Genomic DNA, 10,309 nt, shown 5'->3' with positions numbered 1-10,309 from the left:
ACCAATTGGGTTTGGGCTTGGGTTTGGATTAAGTATGCAGCTCGATGGGGTCAAAGGCATGGGACTCACATAGAGGGGTGCGACTCGGAGTTTGCTTGGTTGGGCTCACTTGGTTGGGTCAAATTTGAGTAGAACTCGATTAGATTTAACTCAATTAAGATAAATGGGTGCCACCCGAGGCTTTGGAATTGACTCGGATTGGGTCGACTTGGGTTTGGGTTGGGTCAAGTTGGGTTGGGTACTGTAGACACCCACATTTTGCTTTACTTTAACCAACAATAACCTAATATATGTTTTAGGTCATTAATATCTTGATCTGACTTTACGGATCATCAATCGGGACAAAATAAGATAGGGTCACTTCATAGCCCGAACCCTGATTCCATTCCGAGACCCGATTTCCGTAAATCGTTAGATCAATGGCAGATCTTGACCTGGGTCTAACCATCCAAAACCACCTAACCTCTCCTCTCATCCTAACCATCCAAACCTCACCTAACCTCACCTAACCTCTCCTCTCATCCTAACCATCCAAACCTCACCTAACCTCACCTAACCTCACCTAACCACCTAACCTCACCTAACCTTACCTAACCTCACCTAACCTCACCTAACCTCCTATCCCATTCTCCTATAAATACCCTCTCATCCCACCATCCAAAGAAAAGAAGAAAAAGAACCCCTCTCTTAGAAAATTCATCCCTCTCCCTCATCTCTTCAAGGGTTCGGCCATCCTTGCCGGATCGGGTGATTTTATACGTTGGGTGATATATATCAAAAGCAGTCATTATCAAGCAAGGAATCATCTTCAAGGAATTACCATCAAAGAAAAATCAAACACAAAGTGGGTTTCCAAAGAGGTAGGCATTTATTTCAATTCTATGTAGGGTCTGTTTTCATGCATATCTTTTACTTTAAAAGAAAAACCATGTTAGGAAGCATGTAGGGTCTGTTTTCCCCCTGGTTAGCCTCTGGTTAGACCCTGGTTGCACCCAGGTTCGCTGCTGGTTGCACCCAGGTTCGATGCTGGTTGCACCCTGGTTCCCTACTGATTCGCACCCTGGTTCCCTGCTGGTTGCACCCTGGTTCCCTACTGGTTCGCACCCTGGTTCCCTACTGGTTCGCACCCTGCTTCCCTGCTGGTTGCACCCTGGTTCCCTACTGGTTCGCACCCTGGTTCGATATTGGTTCGCACCCTGGTTCCCTGCTGGTTCGCACTCTGGTTAGACCCTGGTTGCACCCAGGTTCGCTGCTGGTTGCACCCAGGTTCCCTGCTGGTTGCACCCTGGTTCCCCTGCTGGTTCGCACCCTGCTTCCCTGCTGGTTGCACCCTGGTTCCCTGCTGGTTCGCACCCTGGTGCACCCTGGTCCGCACCCTGGTTTGTACCCTGCTTCCTCCTAGTTAGACCATGGCTAGTCTCGGGTTTGCTCCTAACTTAGACCCGACTCACTTGACCCTAACCATTAACCCAATCCAACCAAGTCATATCCCAACACAATCCGAGTCGCATGTCTGAATCCATTTGGCCGAATCTCATAAGCCCGCCCACTTTGAATTCCGAAAATTCAAACCCTTGATGATTCCAATATGCTCAATTCTTTGATGCAAATTCCCAATTCCAAAATCCCATTGCTATATCAATGTTTTTGAATCTCAAGTCCAATGCTCAAATACAAACCCGATTCCTGATCCAAATACCAAACCTGTTTTCCAAAATCCAAGCAACCTCCCCAGCGGAACTACGTGTGGCTTGATCCCCATCGCGGGGTACGTAGGCAATTTGGCACTCCCAAGTTCAGTCGCACCTTTCTCTATCTTTCTCATTCCCTCACACTATTTCATCATCTCTTCCATCCCTTTTTTCACTAACCTCAAGAACTGAAATCGATTCACCTCGTGTCTCTCGGAACCGTTGGATTACGGTTTCCGTCGTAAGGACCCTTAGAGCCCAATTTAGGAACACCGGTGTCGTGTCGTGTCCTAAGTTTTAGGGAGTCTTAGGTTTTTGGGAGTCCTAGAGTTAGGAGTCCAGCCTCATCACGGACGTTTGCTATGTATAGCAACCGTGCCATAGGTCTAGTTACACTAGTCACCCAATCTTTCCCTAGGACAAGCCTAGTAAACTAGGATGTAGGCAAACCTGCATTAGTCTAAGGGACCATTTGCATTTAGATGAGAATCATATAGCATCTTAGATGAAATCTTAAGATAATAAAATCCTCAACTTGAATTAAATAACTTCTCCTAAAACTGTTGAAACAGTCAATCCCGTCTAGGTCGGTGTCCTAGTTGAGTTAGGCATAAGTAGCTTAGCTTAGGTGCACCGAACTACGTCGACTCTGATCCCAGTAAGGCTTGGGTACGTAGGCAGCTTGGATGTCTGATGGCATACCACCCGCGAGTCGGCACCACAAACAAATTGTGGTGTTTTGTATATTAATTTTCTTGTAAATGCTTAATCAAATCACTTAGGATTTTCCATGAAATTAGAATTCTAGGAGAACTGTCACTTAGATTGAATCCAGACAAATTAATAAATCAAGATACACATCTAGGATTCACATTGAAATTAGATTCTAGGATGCATGTCACTTAGTTCGCACATTAACATAGAGTTGAATGAGCCATTTAAAATAAATTTAAAAGAGTTAGCTTTTGGAATCGAAGACCGATTATCGGGCAGGAATGGTGCATGTGGCGGATAACTCCCCATACCTTCCATTCTCGTAACCAGGTAGCGAGTCTAGATTTCTGGTTAATTACGGGTCCTAGATCCCACATCTAGGTGGCGACTCTGTCAGTCTCTTTCGTGTGGAATTCGGATTGCCTTAGTGATCCCAAGTTCACAGGAAAGATTAATTCAAATCAACATTAAAATGCACACGCCAATCGCGTGGATACGAGAGACCAAAAGAGAAGAGAGCGCGGCGGCTCACGCCACGCCCCTCTCGCGGGATCGGGTACCACAGTTTGGCGACTCTGCTGGGGATCACCTAACTTCATTAAAACTTCAAAAGATAATTCATTTGAATTTAATTTTAAATGGCTCATAAAAACTCTATACTTGTTAGATTAGTTTGTCTTGTTTTATTTTCTCATCACATTTTACTCAAACTTAATTTAACAAAACCTGAAGGCATCATAGATTGCGCAAACATATTGCACACACTTACATCACTTGCATCTAAACCATGCATCTCACGTGCACACACATCCTATTTTAGGAACCCGGAGTGTTATCTAGCATGGTTGACTGGGATTTCATCACCTGGTGCCTCTGTGCTAGAGAAGCATTTCACCCTTAGCCTAGTACCTTTATGGTACGTAAACGGATCCCTTGTTCACGTACTGATACGCCGGACACTGGTACAGTATATCGAACATGGATTCGCGCTAAGGGAACTCTTGGCCTTACCCCTAGATTAACCCACACATGCATGTAGTATACGAACACATGTGCATCACGTGTGTGAGCCTAGTTTAGGATATCCTACCCATTGGTGTCTAGATTAGGCCGTGGTCCATCTTCCAATGGTCACGATCGGTCCTTATATACACGAACAAAGTCATGAGTCGAGATTCTCTCTCCACTCCGATAGATTAGGATTAAGGTTGATGCCTTCAGGTAACACTGATAAAATGTGAAAAAAAAAAATTCCCTTTGAGTTAGGATATAAATCCCATCATTTCCAAAGATCTCATAGGATTAGTCATTCATGATCTATCCGTTGAAAGCAATCTTATGCTATCTCATCTAATCTTTTGATCGTGCGTCTTTCGTTCTTCTGTCATACGATTCGATCGTATCTTCATGTCATCCCCTAACTGGCAGATGCAGAATCTCACAATCTTTCGATTATGCGTTCTCATGATCTGATCATGTCTGGTCCAGATAATCCAATCTTGCTTGTACCCTTGGTCTGTTCCTCCTCTAGGGGCTACCTTTTTCAAGATTATTTTGCTAAGTCCTTCAGAGTTCACTCTCAGAATCCTTGAGCTAGGGGCATTTCCCTATGCGAATCAGTCATCATTGTCCAAAATTGAAAGTATCAGCCATGATGATGTTCAGAACGAACCAGCCTTCGCCGAGCCTTCAACGCCAAACAGTTGCAGCAGTTAAAGTTTTAGTCACTTACTATTTTATGTTGAGTCAGTCATCATGGTCAGTATAATTGTTGAGTCCGGTCTTACAGTTAAAGGTCAATGCCTAGTCCAGGCAAGTTATCTTCTGTTTCCCTTTCTTATTTAGAGTTGTGAATCCTGAGCATGTTCAGGATAGGTCGTCTGATGTAATAGCTTTTGTTTAAATAAAATTTCAGTCAGTTCCAAAAAGTTCACTTGTGTCTGTTCTTAAGTGTGCTTCTGATCTTAAAATAAGACTCCCTCTTCAAATGAGGACAAAATTGACGAAACTCCACTTGAGTCACAGCAATTACTTGAACGAGAGGAGGAGCGCCAATCCCAACCTTTCAAAGATGAAATTGAAATGATAAACACTGGCACTGAAACTTTGATTCAGTGAATGCCGATTGAAAATACATTACCCTCTAAAGAGTGTGAAGAATTGATAAAATTATTTCAAGAATAAGAAGATTGTCTAGAAAAGCTACAACCGATACCAGGGGCAAGACATAGATGGAAAGCTCAAAGAAAAGGAAGAAAGTGAGGAGACATATGCTATACAAGGGGCATAGAGTAGAGACAACTTTCATATTTCCAATCAATGACCTTGGTTCTCAAATTCATAACATGAAGCCAACAAATTCAAGATAAGAAGTTCAAGAGCAAGCATTGAAAAGTGATCATCAGATATCAAGAGTTACAAATCCATAGATGGAGGATGTCAAAGAACAAGTTTCGCTCTATTAAAGTCGAAAGCACATATTAGAATCTTGAAAGAAGAAGATCCTTTATCTCTTACCTGGAAATGCCGTCAAACTCCGTAAAAAAAAAAACAAAAAACAAAAGAGAAAAGAAATAAATAATCAGTACCAGAGGGACCCTAGTAACCTAGATCGATTCCCAATTTGAACATCGGAAGGCCTCCTTTGGCCGAATAAATCCCAAAATCAGAACCCAACGTCAAAAGAATACCGGTTTGCAAACCCTTCGAGCCTGAATCAAATTTTCTTGAAAACCCATCAAACTCGGGGCATTCCCCCGAACTACGCGAGACCTGATCCCTACACTGGGGTACGTAGGTAGCTCGGTTAAACCGAGTTCGGTCGATTCAAAAAAAAAAAAAAAAAAAAAAAAAAAAGAAAAAAGAAAAATCAATCGTTCCAGAAAAAAAAAGAGGGACAAGTTCCAAAAGAAGAGAAGTTAATTATTCCAGAAAGAAAAGAAAAAAGAAAAAAAATCAATTAACCTTCAAACAATTGATCTTCAAACTAGGGGCATTCGCCTTGACCTACACACGACCTGATTCCTACCTTGGGATATGTAGGCAACCTGTTCACAGGTTCGGTTGAAATCTTTGTTGAACCTTAAGCCATTCTTTGAAAAGCCCTATCCTACCTATAAAGTCCTTCTGGTGTTCAGAACTAATAAGCTAGGTCCCGAGACACAATAAAAAAAAATGATGAATAAGAAAACGAACGGAGTTTGAAGATCTGCTAGACTGAAAACCTGAAAGGGCGGTCTAGGCAAAATTTAAGATCATTCCCCTGCTAAGTTGAAAACCCGAAAGGGCGGCTTAGGCAAAAGCTAAGGGGATAGCCTGCTGGATCGAAAACCTAGAATGGTGGTTCAGGCAAAAGTTAAGGCTAGCGCGGTCCGCCAAGTTAAAAACCCCGAAGAGGTGACTTGGTCACGGTAAGAGAATCATTATAAGAAGGCTACAGCTGGTATCAAGACTGAAGATCAACTGAAGTTCAAGCAAATTCAAGTGATATCCTCAAAACTGGGGGCATTGAAGCTAAGCAATCTTAGGGGGCGTAATTAAATCCTTGAGGCATTACTGTTTTAAGGAAAAAGTCCAGTGTTTACCAATTGAAAAACTATTCCTCGAAAGGATAGACTTACCAAACAAAATATTAACTAAGTCAGAAGCATCACTGTGTTTGTCAGTATAGTCAGTCAATCTTTGTTATTCTAAGTTCACTCCTTCAGGGCTGCTCAATCCTTTGAGTAGTGCCTTTCATCTAAGTTTTCTCTTTAGAAAGAGTCAATCGTCGTTCCTATGTCCAAATGATGTAACTGTCTTGGTGAAGGAGGCCCGGCCTAGGCAGCTCCCTGCAATTATACCTGAAAGGGTTCGAGAATCTAGTCAAACAGCTACATTTCAAAGAAGATCAACTCAGAAGAGTTCAGAAGTAGAAACATCAGAAAGCCCAGCTTCCGTAAAAAGATCATACCCCAGGAAGGCACCTTAAGCTTGGAAGAGCCCCAGATGCAATGGTGGTTGAGCCAATTTCTCAGAAAGATGAACCATTAAAATTCAGAATTTCCTTCCGGTTAGTTAAATACTATCCTGGTCAAGAAATGTTCATCTAAGCACCTGTCAAAAAACAGATCCCGCTTTTCCATGTTAGAGAGCCGTTGTTCTAAATTACCAATTTCAAGTATCTTGTTCAAGGTTTCAGTTATCAAAATCCCCAGAAGACAAGACCAACAGTCTCATTGAGAAAAATCTTGTTGAAGTTTCATAAAAGTGTTCCTAATCCATTCTTGTTACTAATGGTTCTTCGTTCATAAGGTTGGTCGTCTCATCATTCGTCAAAGTCTTGGTTTCCAATATCTTTACTGGGCACGATCTATAATGTCCCCGATTTCATTGAGTTCAAAAAAAAAAAAAAAAAAATCCAAAATTCATCAAATCCAATCCCCGATTCAAACAAATCCAATCTTACGTCAAATTCAAGTTCATGAAAAATCTCATGTCCTCTTTGAGCCCTTTTGTGAAAGGTGCCTCATTTCTCGAGTCCATTTGTGAATGGTCTCGTCTTCTCCCTGAACCCGTTTGTGAACAGGTTTCTCATTCTCTGAGTCCATTTGTGAATGGTCTCATGTCCTCTTTGAGCCCGTTTGTGAACGGTGCCTCTTTTCTCGAGGTCATTTGTGAATGGTCTCGTCTTCTCATTGAGCCTGTTTACGGACGGTACCTCATTTCCCAAAAATAAAAAATTTAGCAAATCCAAATCCTTACTTAAAAAAAAAAAAAATCCAATCCTACGAAAAATCTCATGTCCTCTTTGAGCCCGTTTGTGAACGGTGCCTCTTTTCTCGAGGCCATTTGTGAATGGTCTTGTCTTCTCCTTGAGCCCGTTTGTGAACGGTGCCTCATTTCTCGAATCCATTTGTGAATGGTCTCGTCTTATCCTTGAGCCCATTTGTGAATGGCGCCTCTTTTCTCGAATCCATTTGTGAATGGTATCGTCCTCCTTGAGCCCGTTTGTGAATGGTGCCTCATTTCTCGAGTCCATTTGTGAATGGTCTTGTCTTCTCCTTGAGCCCGTTTGTGAACGGTGCCTCTTTTCTTCGAGTCCATACAACTATGGTCTCTTATCCTCTTTGAACATCATACATCTATGATGTCTCATTTCCTTGGAATCCGTACAAATACGGTATTTCATTCTCTTCGAGTCCATACAACTATGGTCTCTTATCCCCTTTGAACATCATACAACTATGATGTCTCATTTCCTTGGAATCCTTACAAATACGGTATTTCATTCTCTTCGAGTCCATACAACTATGGTCTCTTATACCCTTTGAACATCATACAACTATGATGTCTCATTTCCTTGGAATCCGTACAAATACGGTATTTCATTCTCTTCGAGTCCATACAACTATGGTCTCTTATCCCCTTTGAACATCATACAACTATGATGTCTCATTTCCTTGGAATCCGTACAAATACGGTATTTCATTCTCTTCAAGTCCATACAACTATGGTCTCTTATCCTCTTTGAACATCATACAACTATGATGTCTCATTTCCTTGGAATCCGTACAAATACGGTATTTCATTCTCTTCGAGTCCATACAACTTTGATCTCTTATCCTCTTTGAACATCATACATCTATGATGTCTCATTTCCTTGGAATCCGTACAAATACGGTATTTCATTCTCTTCAAGTCCATACAACTATGGTCTCTTATCCCCTTTGAACATCATACAACTATGATGTCTCATTTCCTTGGAATCCGTACAAATACGGTATTTCATTCTCTTCGAGTCCATACAACTATAGTCTCTTATCCTCTTTGAACATCATACAACTATGATGTCTCATTTCCTTGGAATCCGTACAAATACGGTATTTCATTCTCTTCGAGTCCATACAACTATGGTCTCTTATCCCCTTTGAACATCATACAACTATGATGTCTCATTTTCTTGGAATCCTTACAAATATGGTATTTCATTCTCTTCGAGTCCATACAACTATGGTCTCTTATACCCTTTGAACATCATACAACTATGATGTCTCATTTCCTTGGAATCCGTACAAATACGGTATTTCATTCTCTTCGAGTCCATACAACTATGGTCTCTTTTCCCCTTTGAACATCATACAACTATGATGTCTCATTTCCTTGGAATCCGTACAAATACGGTATTTCATTCTCTTCGAGTTCATACAACTATGGTCTCTTATCCCCTTTGAACATCATACAACTATGATGTCTCATTTCCTTGGAATCCGTACAAATACGGTATTTCATTCTCTTCGAATCCATACAACTATGGTCTCTTATCCCCTTTGAACATCATACAACTATGATGTCTCATTTCCTTGGAATCCGTACAAATACGGTATTTCATTCTCTTCAAGTCCATACAACAATGATCTCTTATACCCTTTGAACATCATACAACTATGATGTCTCATTTCCTTGGAATCCGTATAAATACGGTATTTTATCTTGCCCAAGCCCATTCAAAAATGATGCTGCATTTTCATTAAGAATCTTTCAAAAGTCATCCATTATTCTCTCTGAGACCATTTGAAAATGACGTCTCATTTCCTCTGAAGCTGTTCAAAAGCGATATTCCTTTCCCTCCGAAAATCCATTTGAAAATGGTATCCCATTTCTCTCGTTGCCAGCGGCGCCGCAGCGGGTTTGTTTTATTGCATTCCAATTCTAGGATTTCATCTAAGGTCTTGCATTATATTAGGTTGCATTGTGTTTAGGGGGTTCCTTTGTCGATTAAAGTTACGCAAAATGGTTCTGTCATTTTAACTTTGGTATTCGATGACTACGTCGTCTCTACCAAAGAGGGGCATCTGTAGACACCCACATTTTGCTTTACTTTAACCAACAATAACCTAATATATGTTTTAGGTCATTAATATCTTGATCTGACTTTACGGATCATCAATCGGGACAAAATAAGATAGGGTCACTTCATAGCCCGAACCCTGATTCCATTCCGAGACCCGATTTCCGTAAATCGTTAGATCAATGGCAGATCTTGACCTGGGTCTAACCATCCAAAACCACCTAACCTCTCCTCTCATCCTAACCATCCAAACCTCACCTAACCTCACCTAACCTCTCCTCTCATCCTAACCATCCAAACCTCACCTAACCTCACCTAACCTCACCTAACCACCTAACCTCACCTAACCTTACCTAACCTCACCTAACCTCACCTAACCTCCTATCCCATTCTCCTATAAATACCCTCTCATCCCACCATCCAAAGAAAAGAAGAAAAAGAACCCCTCTCTTAGAAAATTCATCCCTCTCCCTCATCTCTTCAAGGGTTCGGCCATCCTTGCCGGATCGGGTGATTTTATACGTTGGGTGATATATATCAAAAGCAGTCATTATCAAGCAAGGAATCATCTTCAAGGAATTACCATCAAAGAAAAATCAAACACAAAGTGGGTTTCCAAAGAGGTAGGCATTTATTTCAATTCTATGTAGGGTCTGTTTTCATGCATATCTTTTACTTTAAAAGAAAAACCATGTTAGGAAGCATGTAGGGTCTGTTTTCCCCCTGGTTAGCCTCTGGTTAGACCCTGGTTGCACCCAGGTTCGCTGCTGGTTGCACCCAGGTTCGATGCTGGTTGCACCCTGGTTCCCTACTGATTCGCACCCTGGTTCCCTGCTGGTTGCACCCTGGTTCCCTACTGGTTCGCACCCTGGTTCCCTACTGGTTCGCACCCTGCTTCCCTGCTGGTTGCACCCTGGTTCCCTACTGGTTCGCACCCTGGTTCGATATTGGTTCGCACCCTGGTTCCCTGCTGGTTCGCACTCTGGTTAGACCCTGGTTGCACCCAGGTTCGCTGCTGGTTGCACCCAGGTTCCCTGCTGGTTGCACCCTGGTTCCCCTGCTGGTTCGCACCCTG

The 10,309-nt window shown here is 42.0% G+C and overlaps 1 long non-coding RNA gene across 2 annotated transcripts; it reads left to right on the top strand.

Moving 5' to 3' along the window:
• Window positions 1–552: 552 nt before the first annotated feature.
• LOC143852054 (uncharacterized) lies at window positions 553–4,333 on the top strand. 2 transcript variants are annotated; one of them, XR_013236637.1, is made up of 2 exons: window positions 553–860; window positions 3,894–4,333. It is a non-coding gene; the product is annotated as an uncharacterized LOC143852054 (long non-coding RNA). The 2 variants fall into 2 exon arrangements; XR_013236638.1 differs by having other exon boundaries at window positions 3,834–4,333.
• Window positions 4,334–10,309: the final 5,976 nt, after the last annotated feature.

This window comes from Tasmannia lanceolata, unplaced genomic scaffold, assembly GCF_043159265.1.
Source record: "Tasmannia lanceolata isolate RefF3 unplaced genomic scaffold, GAP_Taslan_0.1 ptg000018l, whole genome shotgun sequence".
NCBI lineage: Eukaryota > Viridiplantae > Streptophyta > Magnoliopsida > Canellales > Winteraceae > Tasmannia > Tasmannia lanceolata.
This window is presented reverse-complemented; position numbering and strand designations above follow the sequence as displayed.